This window comes from Podarcis vaucheri (assembly GCF_965113315.1).
Source record: "Podarcis vaucheri genome assembly, chromosome: 6".
Lineage (NCBI taxonomy): Eukaryota > Metazoa > Chordata > Lepidosauria > Squamata > Lacertidae > Podarcis > Podarcis vaucheri.
In genome coordinates, this window is record NC_138764.1 from 65,210,897 (window position 1) to 65,231,516 (window position 20,620).

Genomic DNA, 20,620 nt, shown 5'->3' on the forward strand with positions numbered 1-20,620 from the left:
AGGTCCAGACACGGATGACTCTGGGGTTGCGCGCTCATCTCGCTCTATAGCCCAAGGGAGCTGGTGTTTGTCTGCAGACAGCTTCTGGGTCATGTGGCCAGCATGACTAAGCCACTTCTGGCGAATCAGAGCAGCGCACGGAAACACCCTTTACCTTCCCCCCGGAGCGGTACCTATTTATCTACTTGCACTTGACGTGCTTTTGAACTGCTAGGTTGGCAGGAGCTGGGACCAAACAATGGGCGCTCACCCCAACGCGGGGATTCGAACTGCCAACCTTCCAATCGGCAAGCCCTAGGCTCTGTGGTTTAGATCACAGCGCCACCCAATTAATTCCCCTGGGTCCAAGATTAATTCCCCAGGGTCTCATTGCGAAAATCCCATTTTACCTGCTCAATCTGATCTTACCAGATGTGTGGAAAATCCAAAGCCAGATGTTGCTTAACCAAGCTTCAATTCAGTGGGAAAGGTCAGATTTTCATAAGGCTTAGCCATGGAAAGGAAAAGCCATTGGATTATTTAATAAGTTCACAATGTGATCAAAATACAGGGCAGGCGAAAGTGTGGATGAACCCTAATACTTATTTGTTTCACTTTCCCTTCGTGCCTTCTTGTGAGCTTCCCCCACCTCTTCCAAATTCACTGCCTGTGTGCCAGCTTTTTTGGGTGTCACATGGCATTCTGAGTGGTTATTATGTCTTATTTTAAAACATGGCCTTGGATTTTAAATGTCCAGCTGCTTCCTCTTTCAATTTCCAGCTCATGAGTTGACAAATTCTCCATTTGAAGGTCAAACCCCAGCTCCTGCACCAATGTTTTATGAGCCCAGGAAGAAAAGAAGGGCATTTCCTTTGAGAACTCAGTGAGGCTTGCTATGTATATTTATGACAGAATTCTCCACTGGATGCTTGCATACCCGTTTAACTGCTGCACACAGGGATCACAGTGTAGCATTTGCCTCTTGAGGACCAAGATAACAGAATAAACTTTTGGTGTACAAGTTCAGGGTTAAATGATCCAACTGAAGTTGAAAACCACGCTCATAAAACCTACACATTTTATTTCAAAAGCCTGGGGTCTAATGAAATAACAACTTGTCTGCCGTTGGATACCCTCCCAGTAGGCCTTTCTGAAGATGCAAGAGATCAGCATGACCTGACTGGGACCTTGGGACCCATTATCAAGTTGGCTAAGGTGTTTGTTGCCAAACCATGGGTCTTTTCTGCTGAGTCCAAGATCTCCTGCTCCTTCCCCCATTAAAACTATTCAGATTATTCTTTGCTTTGACTAGGTGCACTATAAAATGCAGGGCCAGTGAGAGTCTGCAGACATGCCGCCATCTTAATTTGACCGGAGGCACTTGTTTTAGTTTCAATATATTCACAAGTTCTCGCCAAAAGATTGTGAGATGAAATGGAGAGCCCAGTCCATGTGCAGTGCACATGGCCCATAGCTCAGATTAAGGCCAGACAGACGGTCTTGGTTTTCTGCCCTATGAGATTCATCTAAATTTGCATCTCTACATATTGTAGGGGACATCTGGAGCCTAACAAGCCTCCTAAAATTAAATTCCTACATTTAAATGAGTACATGCAAATTTTATGTTAATCTACGCCATAGGCCTGTGCCCCGTGTCTTTTAAGAAACTAGCAAAGCTCCTGGGGTTTGGCTTCTTGCCACCCTCTATATTTTTACATGCGAGGGTCAAAAGGGTTAAGATCTGGTGAAGTAGCAGCTTGTTTTCATAGCCTCCAAGAAGCCTCTGGTGAAGATGTCAAAAATCATCATGAGCTGACTGAGGCTTGCATTTCTTGCCGCTTTTGATTCCTTGATGCTTTGGGAGTTGTATTGTCAGGCAGTCAGGGAGGGAGGGGGGAGGCAGAATCCTGTTATGTACTCTCCTGCTATTTCCCGGAATATATTTGTGTCAGCTGGCTCCCATGGAAATCTTGGGGTCAGTGTTCCTTTCTATAGAGCTAGTGTTATCAAAATGGTAACCAACAGTGCTTTTCTGTCAAAGAAATCGGAGCACATTTATTGCAGAAAGTTTCTGCCACCTACAGACCACAATCAATAACACTTTCAGGGAAAAGCAATTGCAGAAGTCTGACTTTTCAAAATATGTATGTGGTAGCAACTTAGTTTCTAGATATAACAAGATGTGATTTTTATTTGTTTGCTTTGAAATCTGCTTCTTCCACAAACTTGGATTTGTGGCCTTCTGGAAGGCATAACTGACCACTTTACCACCTGGACTTTAATGCCAAGAGCATTCTATGTCACAAAATCATTAACAGAAGTGGCTTGCAACCTGCTTCCAACTATCTTATTGTGGTTGGGGGGGGGGAGGAAAAACCTGTGTCTGTGATTAATTAATTGATGAAATCAATTGAAAGCCAGACAGTTAATCTGTTCAGGACATGATCTGAAGGCACATGAGGCAGCAACCTTGCTGCAGCTAATAAGGTTTGGATCTGATCAATGCCCAGATAGAAGACTCGCCTGGAAACTCTATGTGCACACCTGGAGTTCTATGAAGCAAAAAAAGTTGTGAGCAGCAGCAGATGAGACTTTGCACAGTGCCAGCCTTCCTTTCCTTGGCCCTTCTACTCTCCCATCCAGTAAACAGCAGTGCCCCCACTGCCAAGAGGTCAGGTAAGCACCACTGCCTTACCTCATAGCCACTATAGGGAGTGGGGTATACCTGTACTTACTAAAACCAATTTCTTCTGGTTAACAGAGTCAAGAAGAAATTAATTCAGAAGCAGTGGTATAGCTAGGGCTGGACTTCAGGGTCAAAGTCGAGAGCCCTGCAAATCAGCCCCCACCCCAAATAAATGACCATCTAGAGTGTGGCAGACACCACAGACCTGTTGTGATCACCTTGGCCTACGTGGGTATGCATCTGCCTACCCGAGTTGATGCAATATCATTGCATATTATTATTATTATTATTAAAAACATTTTATAGTAAGAGCATAAAAAGAGCCCTGCTGGATCACCCTAAAGGGCCATCTAGTCCAACATTCTGTTCTCACAGTGACCAAACAGGTGCACATGGGTAGCTTGCAAGCAGGATCTGGTTCTGCCCACCTGCAGTTCCTAGCCGCTAGCATTCGGATCCTGAAAGTGCAAGGAAAACATAGCCTTTGTGGCTAGTTGCCATTGATAGCCTTATCCTCTTTTAAAACCATCCAGATTGGTGACCCTCACTCCATCTTGTGGGAGCAAATTCCATATTTAAACTATGCACTGTGTGAAGAAGTATTTTCTTTTGTCTGTTTTGAAATTTCCAACACTTTATTAGCTGTCCCCTACTACTAGTACCGAGAGGGAGAATTTTCCCCCCTGTTTTACAATTTCGAATATTCATTTAAACAACCTTAAAATATCGATGACTTCCCTTCTGCTCTTTTCATGGTTCATTTTGCATAACACAAATCCCTGCATATTTTACATAAACTAAAGCATTCAGTATTCCATTATTACATCCATCAAAACTTATAAACACTGTTGAATTTACCTTAATGCTGCCAACATTTTCAGCAGTGGTTTTCAACCAATGTACCGTGGCACCCTGGGGTGCCTTGAATGATGGTCAGGGGTGCCGTGGGCAACACTGGCCTCTGTCCCCCTTTCCTTCCCTCCCTCCTCTGATGCCCTCTTGTGTCTCTGCCTCCGAAAGGCTTGCACAGCTGTTTGTTGCAGGAGCCCTGGCTACAAGCGTCCCAGGCAAATGGTGCCTCTGGGGCTGGCCAGGGGGTGCTGGTTGCCAGTAGCTAAGGAAGCCTTGGAGTAAGCAAGCAAGCAAGCAGGTGAGGGAGCCTGGCCAGCCAGTCCACCAGACCAGGTCCCTGTGGGGCAGTGTGAGGAGACACCTCTCTTTGGGGCAGGGGCGGGGCAGCTCAGAGACCATGGGTGGCAGCAATAGCTGCTTGGAGGACTCCCAAGGAGAGAGAAGAGGAGACGAGGCTGAGGGAACACTCCACAAGGGAGCATGTTCAAAAAAGGGTGAGAGGCTACCGGCTCTACAGGCAAGGGGTGACATAACTGGGCTCCTGAGCCCCACAGGGGTGGCCACATAAAAATGTATCTGGTCAAGGGAGCCGTGGACTCAAAAGTGCTGAAAACCACGACTATAGATAGAAATAATAAAAATATCCATCAGTACAACAATATACGATGAGAGAAGGTAAACACATAACTTGTGAAAACCACAGAAACCTTACTTCTTACTATCTAGTGTAGAGTAGACAATAATTATGCTCATATTAGAGGAATAAAAATTCTTTCTGTGGTGAAGATATTTTTACAGCATGCACACAGAATCATGCTCATTTCCCATAATTTGCGAGTTTCATTTAGCTCGAACAAATTCCTTTTAAATGTCAATAAGTCAATGAATGATTGAAGTATTCAATAGCAACACAGTTGAACCAAGAATGTGCTTTGACAAAAATATTACACAACTGTAATGATTTTGGCAGCATCAGTAGAAGGAATGTTTAGAGGGGAATACTCATTTCAAAAGAGGACCACAATGCTGAGGGAATTAGAAGTCTGCAGATATAGCATGAATGTCATAATAAACTTTTATCTTCAGTGTTGTTGTGGTCCATGATTAAGCCTTTATTGCTTGCTTGCTTGCTTGCTTGCTTGCTTGCTTGCTTGCTTGATTGATTGACATGGTGGCCAAACTTGTCAATGCTCCACTATTTGTCAAGACCACAGCCTTCCACATCCTGGCACAAGCATAGGAAACCATGGCAGAGTGTGCACAAAATATGACAACTGATATTGGCTTCGCCACATCACTACCAAGTCTAGATTGCCAACCTGGCCTTGAATATGAAACTTCGATTTTAAAATACCTTGTTCCACACCTAGAAATATGCCCAATACAATGACACCCAAACAAGATCAAAGATGCCTGTGGTAACCATGGAGTAGGCATCTAGAAATGAATAATCCTATTGATTCTTGCATCCAACACATTTCCCATTCCCCCTTTTCCATCACATTCCCCCAGATTTTAGAGTAAATTAAAGTTACATTATATTCAACACTGATGTTCTACTGCTACCTAGTGGCTACAACCTATCACATCATTCAATAACATTATTTACAAAATAGAAAGTAGGTTCTTCAGCTGTTGTACTTGGGAGACTGAGTCAGGGTACTATGGATGGTGGTGGTGATGTATATCAAGGGTTAGGAATCTGTGGCCCTCCAGATGTTGCTATGCTAGGTGGGGCTGATGGGAGTTGGAGTCTAACATCTGGAGGGCGACAAGTTGCTCTTCCCTGATTTACGTGCATCCTTTAGGAAGCCCAGAATGGTTTATGTGGGCTCCTAGCAGCTTCCCATCCAGGCACTGATCACATCCACACATCAGAAGCCTCATAACTCTTACAGGATTTCTGCTCCCAGACCAATCACTGCATCCCATTGATTTGTAGTAGTTGAAATAAATAGAGGTGTACGAATGACTCCCAATAACTTTCAATGTCTCTAAATAAGCAGGTATTACAGAGGTTCCATTAGTGCTTTATATAAGGCAGAAACAACAACAACAAAACACCCACAGAAGAGAGAGGGCCATTTGAGAATTTGGTGGTTGTATCCCTGCCAGAGAATGAGAATGAGAAGGTGGATCTGGATATGTCTCCCAGGGAGAGGCAGGCTCTCCCTGGGCAGAGTGCCTGCCTTCAGGCCATGAATTCCTGCAGTGATGAGTAGCTGGGCATTCTCCACTTCTGCTTCAAAGCTTAGCAGGGAGGTAGGGGAATTCATTTGAGCAACTTCACAGCTCACATGTAGTCTTGAAACCTGTTTACTGATCTTGGGCATCTGAAACTTGACCTTGATTCTGAATCAGTCTTTTTATGACTTCCCCTTTACCTTGTAAAAACATCTGGACTATATGCTTCTCTTCCCACAATGCTGAGTCTGCGATAATAAATAATCACTTCTTTACTTACAAGAAAGCGCACTTGTATTTTGGGGCAGAAAACAGTGTTGATTACTTTTTCTTCTTGGTAACCTGCAGAATTTCTCATTCTCAGATTGGGTTTGGGGCATGGTTTGATTCTTTGGGATCCCTAACATTATCCAGGAGTCTAGGATACACAGATTCTCTCTGTCACAAAGGAAACTGAGATAAAAGTGCAAATATAATGGGTCTATTAAACTCTCTTTTTTACCAGCTTCAAACTTTCCCCCTGTTGAATTTGCACCGGTATCCTTTACATTGTCTTAACTTGATAAGAAGGAACATGTCTTAATTGCTGCCATCAAGTTATACTTAATTATATCAGGGAATTAGACAACCCTCAATAGAGAGGCTATATCAAGAGAGCATTTAACAATGGATGCAATGCCTGGCATAAAATGTGGATGTATTAAATAAAAGTACCAATTTATTTTAAAGAAGCAGAATGATGAAACAAAATATAGTAAGGCTGACTTAAGGAAGGAATGAGGAACTTGTGGCCCTGCAGATGTTGTTGGGCTATAACTTCCATCATCCCTGACTTTTGGCTGGGGATGATAATTGTTCGACAACATCTAGAGGACTACAGATTCCCCATTCCTGATATAGAGATGCCTTTCTTCACCATTTTGTTAACAAGAAGTGTACATAAATAGCAATATAACTGGATTTGTGGAGGTTTTTTGGCTTTCCAAATGCAGCTCAAGCAGTAAAATGGAAGTAGCCATAGCAAGCAAGCCAGATTCATTGTACTAGGTTTGCTAGTACTGTACAATGTACTAGATTTGAAGCACATTCATGCTTCCTCTAACCTCTGAACTGCTCCCTCCCTGAGAGGGCTGAAGAGATGTGGGATGTTTTAAGTGAAACATTATCATTTTCCATAACGGTATCAAGATACTGGCAAAGTATTCTCCTATGATGTAGCAGAGAACTAGTGAAGCTTTTCCCAAGGTACTAGCATTCACACATACTGTAACACTGATCTTCAAGTTGAACTTGCAAGTTTATTTTTAAAAGTTTTCCACTTTTGCTCTTTTAGACTGACATTAAAATTTTAGATAACATGTCCAGTCAAAAATGAGTCGTAGGAGAAGCTTTGGGCTGTGCAGCAGTATTTTATAAAATAACAAAATATTATTGGAAGGTTTCAATACATGCTAGATAAAAATAATAGAAAGTTAATAGAATCATTGAGTTGGAAGAGGGAGCATTGCAGGATAGGCCATATAGTTCAAACTATGTTTGATGCAAAGAATTCAGACAAACAGCATCCCTAATTGATGGTTATCCAACTTTTGCTGGAAGATGTCCCATGAGGGAGTGCTGAATCAGAAGATGTTATTTTTGTTTTTAAAAAATCACCTGAAATAATAATAATAATAATAATAATTTATAATAATAATTTATACCCCGCCCATCTGACTGAGTTTCCCCAGCCACTCTGGGCAGCTTCCAATCAAGTGTTAAAAACAATACAGCATTAAATATTAAAAACTTCCCTAAACAGGGCTGCCTTCAGATGTCTTTTAAAAAGAAGATAGCTGTTTATTTCCTTCACATCTGAAGGGAGGGCGTTCCACAGGGCGGGCGCCACTACCGAGAAGGCCCTCTGTCTGGTTCCCTGGAACCTCACATCTCGCAATGAGGGAACTGCCAGAAGGCCCTCGGTACTGGACCTCAGTGTCCGGCTGAACGATGGGGGTGGAGACGCTCCTTCAGGTAGTAGCTGAAAGGTTGTAGCTCAGTGGTAGAGCATCTGTCTTGCAAGCAGAAAGTCCCTGGTTCAATCCCCCATTGGCACTTCCATGCAGGGTTTGGAGACACTCCTTCCTGAAATCTTAGAGATCTGCTGCCAGACACAGTAGACAATATTGAGCTAGATGGACCAGTGGTCTGACTCAGTAGAACACAGCTTCCTGTGCTTATTTATATAGCAATTTATTGCAGGAGGGGACCATTTATTTAAAAGTGTGTCTTGCAGGTTGGTGGAACAGTAAAACAGCCCAGTTTATTTACTTCAGTGCCCTTCTCCAGGGATGAAGCAGTTTTATGAACTTCACTGCAGCGAGCGCTTATTTTGGCACTCCAGTGAAACAGGGTGGAGGTGAAAAAGTAAAGGGGGAAATATACACACAGAAGGAAAATATACTCTATCAAGAGTCGGACAACAGATGGCAACAGAGTACAACAAATGGAATAAACAATACGAGCGTATTTGCAGCTGCCCCCTCTCTCCATACTCTTTATAACTTTATAAATATCTATGATATCTCTCCTTTATTTGCATTTTTCTGCCCTTAGCAAACATTTTAGATATTCCTTCACTGGGAAAGAGCTGCTACCCTTGACCAGCCCTTTTCTGCACCTTTCCCAACAACTAGAACATTATAAATGTGACCAAAGCATAAATCTGTATAATGGTACAAGAATTTCCTTTATTTTTAGTGCAATGTTTACATCTGATTTTCCACTTAAATTCCAACGTCAATTTCCTGCAAAGTCATAGACGATTTAGATGCCATTACTGTATAGCTGAAGTTAGAGATTTTGTCCTAAAATGTCCCACCTGCATTGTTGGCCTTTCCTCATTTTGAGAAATCCTTTTGGGGGATATCAAACGTGGTGTAGGTGTGGGGACTTTCAGTTTTAAACATTATCCAAGCCTTGTTTTTGGCACAGCAACATTGCTACCGCCTTTGCAATGCAGGTGGGGCTATAGTTCAGTGGGAGGACACAGGTTTTGCATGCAGAGGCCTCTGGCACTTCCAGGTAGGGCTCAGAAAAACTCCTTCTTTGAAAGCCTAGAGAGTTTCTGCCTGTGAGACTAGTCCAGACTGAGCAAGACAGCATCCTACATTTCCAAACATTGATGCATGACATAATGTATGGATGGTCCCTAGCTGATTGAAGGAAAGTGTTGCTCCATTGGGGCACACAGCAATGCTTATCAATGACATTATTTATATGTACTTAATTGATCTCTCAGAGAAGCAAGCGGCTCCATCTTCCCCATGAAATGTTTTCCTTGCCAATCACTACTCCCAGTAAAGGAGCGATTGTCTCATCCTCCTATCCTCCAGGGCCCGTCTGCCTGGCTAATAAAGTCCACCAATTCCTATGGGGAATTTCCTTCCTTCCTTTGAAAAACAACAAAAATGGGCAAGATGGAAAGTGATGTCATGGTACAGAAGACAGGAATGATCTAGCTGGCCACTGTGAGAACCAGAGGCTAGATTAGGCATGCCTTTCTTATGAGAAAACCCCCTGAGGTTTCTAGATTTCTAGAGTTTACTTGGGTGTGGAGAGGAAGCCATTGGGGTATAGGGAGACAGATCTTAATGAAAGGCTCTGGTTCTGTTCACTATATTTAGTTAGTTGGTTAGTTAGTTAATTAGTTAGTTAGTTAGTTGATGGATTGCATTCATAGCCCCCCTTTATAGCCCCCCTTTTCTCCAAGGAGCTCAATATTTCATGGTTCTCTCCCTCCTCATTTATTCCTCACAACAGCCCTGTGAAGTAGGTTAGGCTGAGAGGCAGTGACTAGTCCAAGGTCCCCCAGTGCGCTTCATGGTTGAGTGGGGATTTGAACCCTGGTACCCCAGGTCTTGGTCCGACACTCTGACCACTATACCAAACTAGCTCATATATATCATGTCGTGCTCCTGCCATACATGCATTGCATCCTATGGCCTCCTATATTAAGGAATTCAGCAAGAGCACCACCTTTCAGTCTCACAAATGATAGATGCACAGTTGAATGAGGTCTTGCAATGCAACAGGAAATAAACCAGCGAGGAAGGGGTATCCACTGAATCATATTAGATAGATCCCACTATGAGCCTTATAGTATAGCCTCTCCTCTTCCCCGAGGGGAGGGGTTGTGAGCAGGAATCACTTCCCACGCTTGCGGGGCGGTGTGGCCAGGCCCCCTGCGTCACTGAAGTCCTGGGCCCATGTCATGTCCCCCAGCCAGCCAATCCAGTTTAAAGGTAAAGGTAAAGGGACCCCTCACCATTAGGTCCAGTCGTGACCGACTCTGGGGTTGCGGTGCTCATCTCACTTTATTGGCCGAGGGAGCCGGCGTACAGCTTCCGGGTCATGTGGCCAGCATGACTAAGCCGCTTCTGGCGAACCAGAGCAGCGCACGGAAACGCCGTTTACCTTCCCGCAGGAGTGGTACCTATTTATCTACTTGCACTTTGACGTGCTTTCAAACTGCTAGGTTGGCAGGAGCAGGGACCGAGCAACGGAAGCTCACCCCAATGCGGGGATTCGAACCGCCGACCTTCTGATCAGCAAGTCCTAGGCTCAGTGGTTTAACCCACTGTGCCACCCGCGTCCCTAGGGGCATAGTTTAGCCGCATTTAAACGGCCGCGGGCCCACAAGCTTTTCCTTGTTTTGTTCCGGCTTCCTCGGATCACCTGCCTGCCCTCCCTCTATGTTTTGCTTCAGTACTTGACCTTGCTACGGACCTCAGTTGGTTGCCTGTTCAAGGGGCCTGGTAGGTATTTTTTTCCACTTGGCAGATTGGCACCAGTCAGCTGGTTTTTCACCTTGTTGTTGTTGTTTAGTCATGTCCGACTCTTCGTGACCCCATGAACCAAAGCACGCCAGGCACTCCTGTCTTCCACTGCCTCCCGCAGTTTGGTCAAACTCATGTTTGTAGCTTCGAGAACACTGTCCAACCATCTCGTCCTCTGTCGTCCCCTTCTTCTTGTGCCCTCAATCTTTCCCAACATCAGGGTCTTTTCCAGGGAGTCTTCTCTTCTCATGAGGTGGCCAAAGTATTGGAGCCTCAGATACCTGAGGTAGGTTTTTCACCTACCTTGTAACAAATCGTCACAACTTTGTAAGGTTTGGCAGTTAGGCATTGGAAAATGTGTTGTGTGTTGGAGGGGAGGTTGTGGCCATCACCTACCCCTCCCATGAAAGGGTATTCTGTTAAAGGAATCCAGCAGTTGTGGTACCTGCCCAGGTGTTAGCTAGGGCCATGGCACGACCCTCGGTGACTCTAAGGGAAAGCTTCCAGTTGATTTTCATCAACTAGCTCCCCCTACAGGTTGTTAACCCTTGTGTGACTCCCTGCAGAGCGGGCAGGAGTCAAGTATAGTCTGTTTGGACCCAATGCCTAAGCCAATATCACTCACATGCTGTAACCAATAAAGTTGTGGCCTTTTTTAGCCCATTAACCTAAAATATTTCTGTCCATGTGTCTTATTTCATTGCAAAGCGGGGAGTGCGGCCTCGACTCACAAACAGCATTTTCTGAGATAAACATTAGACTCTGTATCCATCTGGCTTGTAACAATGGGCAAAGAAATTAATTAGTGAGTGCTTCCGTCCTCCCACTATGGATCCCAAGGGACTTCAGAGCCTTAGGGGTTCTCCTGCTTTCAGAAAAATCCTGGCGAGCTTAAATTGTATGTCATATACCTGATATCTGTATATTAATGTGAACATTACAGTGGTACCTCGGGTTACATACACTTCAGGTTACATATGCTTCAGGTTACAGACGCCGCTAGAAATAGTACCTCAGGTTAAGAACTTTGCTTCAGGATGAGAACAGAAATCGTGCAGCGGCAGTGCAGTGGCAGCAGGAGGTCCCATTAGCTAAAGTGGTGCTTCAGGTTAAGAACAGTTTCAGGTTGAAAACAGAACTCCAGAACGAATTTAGTTCTTAATCCGAGGTACCACTGTATATGGATAAAGAAGGGACAATAAAAAATGAATGCCTAGAGGAATATTTAATACTGAGTCATGAGATTGCAGGATGCACTAACTTTGTCCTCTGAACCACTGACATTTTGCAAACACGTTTCAGGCACATATATCTAAGAAAATAAGCACATAATAAGAACCCTGCCGGATCAGGCCAAAAGTCCATTTAACCTGGCATTGTGTTCTCACAGGGGCCAACCAGATGCCTATGGGAGGTCAATAATAGTCTTGGTCTACCTTCACAATCATATACCAGTTGCTGGGAATCACAAATGCTTGCTGGATTCCCACATGCAGCTGGCTGGCCAGTGTAAGAAGAAGATACTGGATGGACCTTTGGACTGACCCATGTCTAGCTCAGTTGGTTAGAGTATGGTACTGATAACGCCAAAGCTGCAGGTTCGATCCTTGTATGGGATGGCTGCATATTCCTGCACTGCAGGGGGTTGGACTAGATCAGCCTTTCTCAACCTGTGGGTCCCCAGATGTTGTTGAACTACAACTCCCATCACCCCTAGCTAGCAAGGCCAGAGCTCAGGGATGATGGGAGTTGTAGTTCAACAACATCTGGGGACCCACAGGTTGAGAACCGCTGGACTAGATGATCCTCAGGGTCACTTCCAATTCTATGATTCCATGTCTGGAATGTGTTTGCAAAAGGTCAAAGGTTCAGGGGACAAGGCTTGTGTATCTAGCACTCTCCTGGCCCAATATTTCAAATATCTTCCATCTTGAGGACCAGAATCCTGTTTTCTTTCTTAAATTAAATTAGAGATTCTTGGAGTTTGCGTGAGCTGAGGAAGGAGTTTTCTGCCAGGAAATCTGGAATGTGATTTGGGGCTGGGTTGATTTAGCAGGGGCTATTTTTTCTATCAGTACCTTTCTGTAGAGCTCATGTTCTCTTCTTTGTTAGGCTTGATCTCCTGGATAGTGGGTAGCAGATCCTGCCTTGGAGCAGGTGGCTGTGCTTTTGGGCCTTTGGGTTAATTAGGCTTCCATGGTGGAAATAAAAATTCCCATCTTATTCAGTCCAGATCTGAACCAGATTCATAGCTGAGGCTCTGGATACAGTCCTTCCATTGCTGCCGAGGCTTCAGCACCTTGTCTTGGAAACCATTTGTGAGAGATTCTTAATTTTTACATCTGCAGCACTGTCTGTGGTTCATTAGGCATAAGCATGCTGTTGACCTATTGGTACTCTGTGCTTCTTGGATTTTATTTCCTAAAATGACATTTTCTCCTCTAAGATAACAAGTGAATGCATGAATATTGATGAAGCAAAAGGTCACATGGACGGAAAAATAATTCAAAGGCTGTGCCATGAGAATGAACTCTTCAAAGCCATAAGCTTGGTTCAGTCAACTAAGCCTTTGTCAGCAATTCAGCAAATAACGTGAACACCTGATTTAATTGCAACTACTTTGGCTAACTGTACCCTTGCTCTGCTAGTCACATGTTTGAAATGCTACTGAATTTTCCTTAAAATACAGGGGCTTTACTTAAAAATGCAGGGGCTTGTATCTAATGGGCTCTTTTTTTAATAGAAAAAGTAACTGCAGAACTTGCGTCCTGCCAAAGAAAAATTGCATATTTTACTCCTAATTTGCAAGGTGTTTTTTTATGCATTAAATAGAACACGTTCCTCTGGATTTAAAATATTGAGAGTGCAACTTCATACTTCTGTGACTTATATATGGGTGTTGTTTAATTTGACGTTGCAGTATGAAGTAGATGGCTGATGTAGAGAGTAGAAGCAATTCTTAATCTTCTCCCCTCATGCCATTTTAAAGAGGAGCCTCCCTCCCCATGCCAATCTTCCCCTTCAGCTTGCAATACTGGCAGCTGCGAAAATTTGTAAACGTTTTTTTAAAATATAAACACATAAATAACCACAGAACTGGATAAGACTTGTAGATCTGCCCCCTTATGTGGAAACTCCTGGGGAAAACATATCTTGGAATGGGAGAAAAAATGAGCAGATGATATCTGCTTTGCTTCTTCCCCTCCCTCCCCAACTTTCTTACACTGAACCTTGGTGTTTTGCAGGGCAAAGGTCTTGGGTTTAATTCCTGGCGTCTGCAGTTAGGGCTGGGAAAGCTTCCCTGTCTGGAACTCTGGAGAGCTGCTGACAGTCAGTGTTCAGTCAATACTGAGCTAGGTGGGCCATTGGTCTGACTCGGTGTGAAGAAGTTTCTTACAAGACACCTGTAATGAATATAGGGGTTGCTAGTGCATAAGTTGCCGCCACTCCTGGCTATGTTGCCTTGTTAAACCTTTTCTGTCTGAACAGCCCTTCACTTCGTGGCTGCCTCAGTCGCTAGCAGAATCCGTCAGTGGGCGTTTCTTAAACCTTTTCCAGCATAAAAGCTGTTTGACGCCAAGTCTCCTCCTACTCTCCCTGCGCAGAAGTCTTCTGCGCAGGGAGGGTGTGGGTAGCGGAGGACCCGTGCTCTCCCCGCTGGTGTCCGGCGAGGAGTCCTGGAGCCCTTTCGCCGATTCCCCCATCTGCCCCCCTTTATCCCTGGTGTTGCGCTGATTTCCTTCCCCAGCTGATGAGCTGCCTCTCTCCCTGCTGGGTCCCTCTCCAGCATCACTTGGGAGCCTTCCCTCCGCCTCTGGCTCCGATGTCAGTTCCCTGACAACACCCATTGTTTATCTCGTCATTTTATCCACCACTTGCTACGTTCTGATAACACTGCCAGACACAAGCATTATGTAGCTTTGTGGCCTACTCCAGCAGCTCAGTCTGGAATAGGAGACAACAGTGATCCAGTTGGAGAACATGTTTTATTTATCAACCACTGATCTTAAGATATTGGCTCTTTCTTCCTATTACTATTGTCATAGGTCTTGTCTCCAAAATAATTACTTACTTACTCTTTCTCTCTCTGGCTTTCAGAACTCTCTTGGGCTTATCCACAAATCCCTCTGACTAGGAGCTGCCCCAAGAGAAGTGCGAGGCATAAACTTCAACTTTTTGTTATCCAACTAAGGAAATCTGTGAGAGAAACCAGACTTCTACATGTGTATTATTCCTTCTTTGAAGGGTGTAATTCAAATGAACCTTGAAGTATGGGGGCTGTACCTCTCAATCCAATAAATGTTCATTTTCTTAACCAACTGATTTTACTGATCTGCTATGCTTGTACTGATGTTTTTATTGTAGCATTATATTCTCATGCTGTACACCACCTTATTATTTTTCCACGAACGTGCAGTTTATATGTTTTTAATTTAAATAAACAAAACCCTCTGTGCATTTTTTCTTCTTTTTGCAGGGGAGGAGATGCCACTCTGGAATGAGGGTGGAACAATATGGTGTGGTATAGACTGTAACCACACTTGGAAGTGAACATGCATCCAATTTCACCCCCCATTACTGATCCTGCAAGTGACCCAGTCACACACAATGGGTTCTGTCACTTGGATCATGGTCTCTGGCTCCATGAAGCCCACATAAAAAACTACCTTATCAGATTTTCCTTCCTATAGGTTTTTATGATGACCATGCTATTTCAAATCTTATGGTAACTTTGAAAAACCAAAAAAACCCCATCTTTTTAAAATCAAGTCCATCAGATCTCTTGGCTGAAGACACAGGTGTCCAATTAATAATAATAATAATAATAATAATAATAATAATAATAATAATGCGATAAAAATCAAACATTAAAAACTTCCCTAAACAGGGCTGCCTTCGGATGTCTTCTAAAAGTCAGATAGTTGTTTTTTTCCTTGACATCTGATGGGAGGGCATTCCACGGGGCAGGCGCCACTACTGAGCTTCACTTCTCGCAGGTAGGTTACCGTCAGAAGGCCCTCGGAGCTGGACCTCAGTGTCCGGGCAGAACGATGGGGGTGGAGACGCTCCTTCAGGTGTACTGGGCCGAGGCCGTTTAGGGCTTTAAAGGTCAGCACCAACACTTTGAATTGTGCTCGGAAACGTACTGGGAGATGCAATGGGGTGCTGTTTTCAGTAGCTAGGCTATCAAATTCTCACACCTGTCAAACTCTTCTGCTAACAATACTACACCCACACATTTTAATGCCACCCGGGTGTAAAATAATGAATTGCCCAGTCTCTGATCCTCTTACCCCTAATTTGGACTTTTCCATAGGGATTTGAAACCTGAATCCAAGTGGGGACATCTGCTGCTGATCATAATCAGGAGCACTGGGGAAATTGACAGGGTGGGTTTTTATTTGCTACACTGACTGGGTCTGCCAGCTGCTGTAGCACCTCTGTTCCAGCAGGCAGTGCCCTTCTCAGGGGGAACTGCAGTAGGGAAAGCTTTTTGTTTTAAATTGGATTATGTTCAATGAGGAATGCAATGTAACAATTTTCATTTAGGTGGTGTGACATAAGAATTGTAGTTTAATGGCTTAATTTAATTAAACAGTAATGATTGTGTTATTTTGGTGAAAGATAACTAGAAAAAATGTAGTTTTCCAGCACTGTTATTATACTTAATCATTAAATGACTGTGAACGATGGTGATGTACATGTAGTTACATATGCATGTTCTAGTCAAGCTGCAGTCACCATAGTCCAGTTTTTAGATGCCTGGTGGGAACGTGGCTGAAAGCTGAAGAACAGCAACTCCTTGTGCATATGAAGTTTAATTTTCAAGAGGCATCTATCAAAATAGTAACAATCAGGATGGCTTTAAAAATTTCATTTTGTTTTTGAACATAGTATTGGGAACACAATCTAAATTGAATATGAACAGAACATGCTAATAATCTTTAAAAATGGAGCAATGATCGTGGCCCTGTATCAAGCACATTGTGAAAGATGGCTACATATTTCTTGTACAGTACATAAATCACCCTGGGGAGTTCTTTGAGGAGGAACATTTAATTTTTCCAAGTCTTTTGGTAATGTAATATTTTAATAGCTGTTAAAACATATCTACTTATTCATCAGCTGCTTTTTAAAAAACAACATTTACAGCATATCCCAGAATTACTTTCACTTTTCTATTGATCCAATAGACTAGAACTGAAATATATTTGCTTCTTGACACTCTTCTCAAAATTATCCTTTGTGAAATTAAATATTCTTCAGGTAATATCTGGATAGTTAAATATTAACCAAACTTTCATGGAGTGTATTTTATATCTCTGTTATACACCCAATTATATTTGTTTTCAATATTTTATACTTGGGGGGGAAATTATATTTTGCAGTATATGACAATGGGCTCCTACAGAAGAAGAGCAGGATATGAACACCATAAATAATAATATATAATAAGAGTACACAATGGTATTGAGTATTTGACAAGTAACAGGCAACAATAGTCATATTTGACAGTGAAGAGCTTATGGAGAAATGGTGTCCACACCCACTTTTGGACACACCGACTGCTGGCATGTGGTCATTGGAAAGTTGGCCAAGGGTAAATGTGGTCCTTGGGCCAAAGAAAGTCAGCCTGATGTAGACGATTAACATCACGAAAGGCGAAAACCAATTAGCCTTTCCCCCTCCTCATCTTATTTGAAAATATTAATACTTTGGTATCATAAAAACCCTCATATAAAGACATATTTTTATCGGATTATTATTTGTAGAGTGTTCTAATCCAATAATGGGGGATTAAATGGGTAAGACTCACATACTTAAGATACCGCTCCTTCTGCTCTTTTTTTAACTTAATGCATCATGACAGTAAATCCAATTCCATGTTTGGCTTTCCCCCTTTATTTCCAGTTTAGACTTTAAATTCATCAGTTTGAGTCAGGTATTGGGAATATTCTTTAAAAAAATGTGGTTATTACACGCAATAGGTTTCTATAGCAGTTACTATATTTAGTGTTGACCCTATTATCTCTTGCGTTTCAGTATCACTAGGCCATGCCCTATTAAAAATGTTTCCTTTGAACAAACAGTTTTACTGAATGCGTCTAAGCAGACTGCAATTTTAAAATCTCTTATTCCAGTGTTGTATGTTCGGTAGGACTGTCCTGGTCCCTGGAATATATGATTAAAACTATGTATGTGAGACAGGGTTGTTTTCAACATCCTGGGAAATCTAGGATGCTTTTAGTTAGAAGCAGCACTGTCAGCTCCTTGTTTTTTGTTTATATAGGAAAGTGGTACCTGTCTGAGGCCTGGGCCTTGGGTTGGTGTCCTTTTCAGTGCAGGGGTAGATTCAGTCTAGATCGCAGTAGTTTGGGGTGTGTCTAAACCTGGAGAATCAAGCACAAATGTTGATCAACTAAGGCGTCTTGTTTCAAAATAAAAACAAAACGGGGAGGGAGGGGTAAGCAGTATTGTTCTTTTTTCTGGCAACTGGACAAAAGCAAAGAATAATACAGATACATTATCCCCCCCCCCCCCAGTTAGCTGACATTCACATTCAAGCTTGCATTTGGGTGGTGGTCTGCTGGCTTTACCGGCCTGGTTTTTCTTTCCCTGCTATTGTATCTCTTGGGACTCTTTCCTACCTGTTTTAATCCTGAGTCTTGAATGCCTCCCCGTCTGAACTGCAGAATTATTTCTGCTTCAACTGCCTCAAGTTTTGTTGTTTCTTTTGAGGATGGTGTTTCTGTAACCCTTCAAGAAATGACAGGCCCAAGGAGGCTAGCATCTACAAGGAGAGGAGAGAGATAATATATTAGTTCCAGTTTAGGCTAGGAAAAGTGGGCCTGGATGATTCCAGGGAAAACTCTGAAGGGTAGCAAAAAAACAGTAGAATAATGTTCCCAGATACTTGTGCTACCACTTTACACTGCCCCACATTTTTCACTCACAGTCTATTTGAGACGCATCACTCACTTTGTACTCGATCATGTCCTCCAACCCAGCAAAAAACAGAAGCGACCATTGCAGACCTGGCCACCACAAGGCCACCTCTGCCTAAGCAGACCCTCATGGTAAGAAGGTGTAGCAGTAAGATTCCCCCCACCACCACCTTATCTTTGACAGGAAGAGAAAACTACTTTAGTAGGCCCAGGTTGGAACATTATGCCTAATCAAGTCCAGCTCTGTCTGCCAATAACATTTTAGGGACACAAAATACCTCAAATAAAAGCTCATCCTCTAAAAATCAAACAAGCATTGCCCCCGGGTTCACCAGAAAGGGCTGGCCTTGCAGGGACAACACTTTCTAGAGGAGGTTTCAGAGAAAGGGCATTTTGAAGGCCGGATTCCTAATGCAACTGTGGAGAATTTGGGAGAGATTTTGGACTACAGGGCTGTCATTTAACCCTGTGTATCATTGTTTTGTTTCCCCTCCAAAACAAACGCCCACATTTAAACCAAAACATTATTTTGAAACAGCCAGCCAGGCTTGTGACTGATTCTTCTGTGAGAACAGCTAGACACCAAAACCTGGCTCTCCTTGTTGCCAGGGTCAAATAGCAGCTAACATGACAGAACTTGTGTTGGGCTCCATTCCTGGAAATCTGCAACTAGTTTATGGGTCATAGTGCCATGACCACATCCTTGGCATGGATTTAGACTCTCTACCCGTGACTGCCTACTGCATCAGATTATGATCTCCAAATATATTGTATGTAACAAATCACTTTTATTACTGTGAAGAGAATAGTGTGATAACATGACAGCTTGTTTACCGTGACTCCTAAGGAGTAGAAGCCAGCATGATTCCTAGGTCAGAGAGTATCACTCTTTATGTTAGTAAAGAACTGTGAATGATTTGCTTTGATATTTTATTTATTACATGTTTATCCTGCCTTTCCTCCAATAAGCACAGGGGGTACTTGGTTCTCCCTGCCTCGTGGCCATTTTATCCTCATGACAAAGTGAGGTAGACGAGGCTGAAAGAGAGTGATTGGTCTAAGGTGACCTGGTGAGTTTCATGGCCAAGTGGGGATTTGAATTTGGCTCTCCCCAAGCTGAGGGCAATGTTTTCCCGAACTTGAGGAGAAAATATAATCCTCAGTATTTTGCTGTTTATATGGTTTTGAAAATTGTGTATACTGTATATTATTAAACTCTTTTAAATTATCTTTTATGGAGAGCTAATTAATGTGTTTATAATATTTTGTTTGTGGCTTTTGTCTTTGTTGTGAACTGTTTTGAATATACTGTATACAAAAAGCAGCGTACAAATAATGTGCCTGTGACTGACAAGAGTGATTCTTATGGGATAGGGATAGCATTTTCTTCATCAAACAAGTGAAGCCAGATGAGCAAATTCCACCAAAAGAAGACTAATTTGTTCCCCACAAGAGCATTATAAAAACCTTATCTGGTGAAAGAGTCCTCTTCTGTGGCTAATATACATCTAGTTGTAACATTTTAATTCGTGGGATTCATTATCGTATATTTGTCAGAGTACAAGTTCTAACATTTTTGTCAAAATAGTTCAAAATATCCCTGGGGATGTTCAACTGAACATCATCTTTTGCTGTTGCTCTCATGTCCAGTTTGCAGGTTTCCCATATGCATCTCCTCAGCTGCTGTAAAAACAGGGTGCTGGACTAGATGATAAAACAGGCTTGTCTTATGTTTTAGAAGTGGATCTTTGGCTTGTCAAGAGTCAGTCTTTTGACTGTTACATTGAAGATCTGTATTGACAAAAACTTTTCTATGGATTTAACCAGATGAAGCTACGTGAATAATCCCAGAAGCCATTCTCATTGGATACAAAATGTTATTAGCACGGGTCCAAAGTGATCAATTATATCAGGGTAAGCCAGATGGTTGGACCACAGTTCCCATCATCCCTGGCCTTTGGCCATGATGGTTGGGGCTGATTGGACTTGTGGTTGAACAACATCTAGAGAATATCATGTTGATGCCCTTTATTGTTTTTGCAGCACTCAGCAGTCAAGTATCGGGTGGGGGGGGAGAGTTATTTGTATAATTTTAGCATTATTCTAGAGGTCCATCTCTGTGAAGTTGATATTTGAAGATATAAGATATATGAAAT

The 20,620-nt window shown here is 42.8% G+C and overlaps 1 long non-coding RNA gene across 6 annotated transcripts; it reads right to left on the reverse strand.

The window, feature by feature from the left end:
- Positions 1–340: 340 nt before the first annotated feature.
- Positions 341–19,575, reverse strand: LOC309535270. Of its 6 annotated transcripts, XR_014221162.1 has the most exons (4): positions 18,499–18,623; positions 18,168–18,310; positions 17,821–17,909; positions 341–6,154 (listed from the first exon to the last, which is right to left on the reverse strand). It is a non-coding gene; the product is annotated as an uncharacterized lncRNA (long non-coding RNA). The 6 variants fall into 6 exon arrangements; XR_014221163.1 differs by lacking the exons at positions 341–6,154; positions 18,499–18,623 and adding an exon at positions 19,406–19,575 and having other exon boundaries at positions 16,504–17,909; XR_014221164.1 differs by lacking the exons at positions 341–6,154; positions 18,499–18,623 and adding an exon at positions 18,743–19,045 and having other exon boundaries at positions 16,504–17,909.
- Between the last annotated feature and the right edge of the window lie 1,045 nt (positions 19,576–20,620).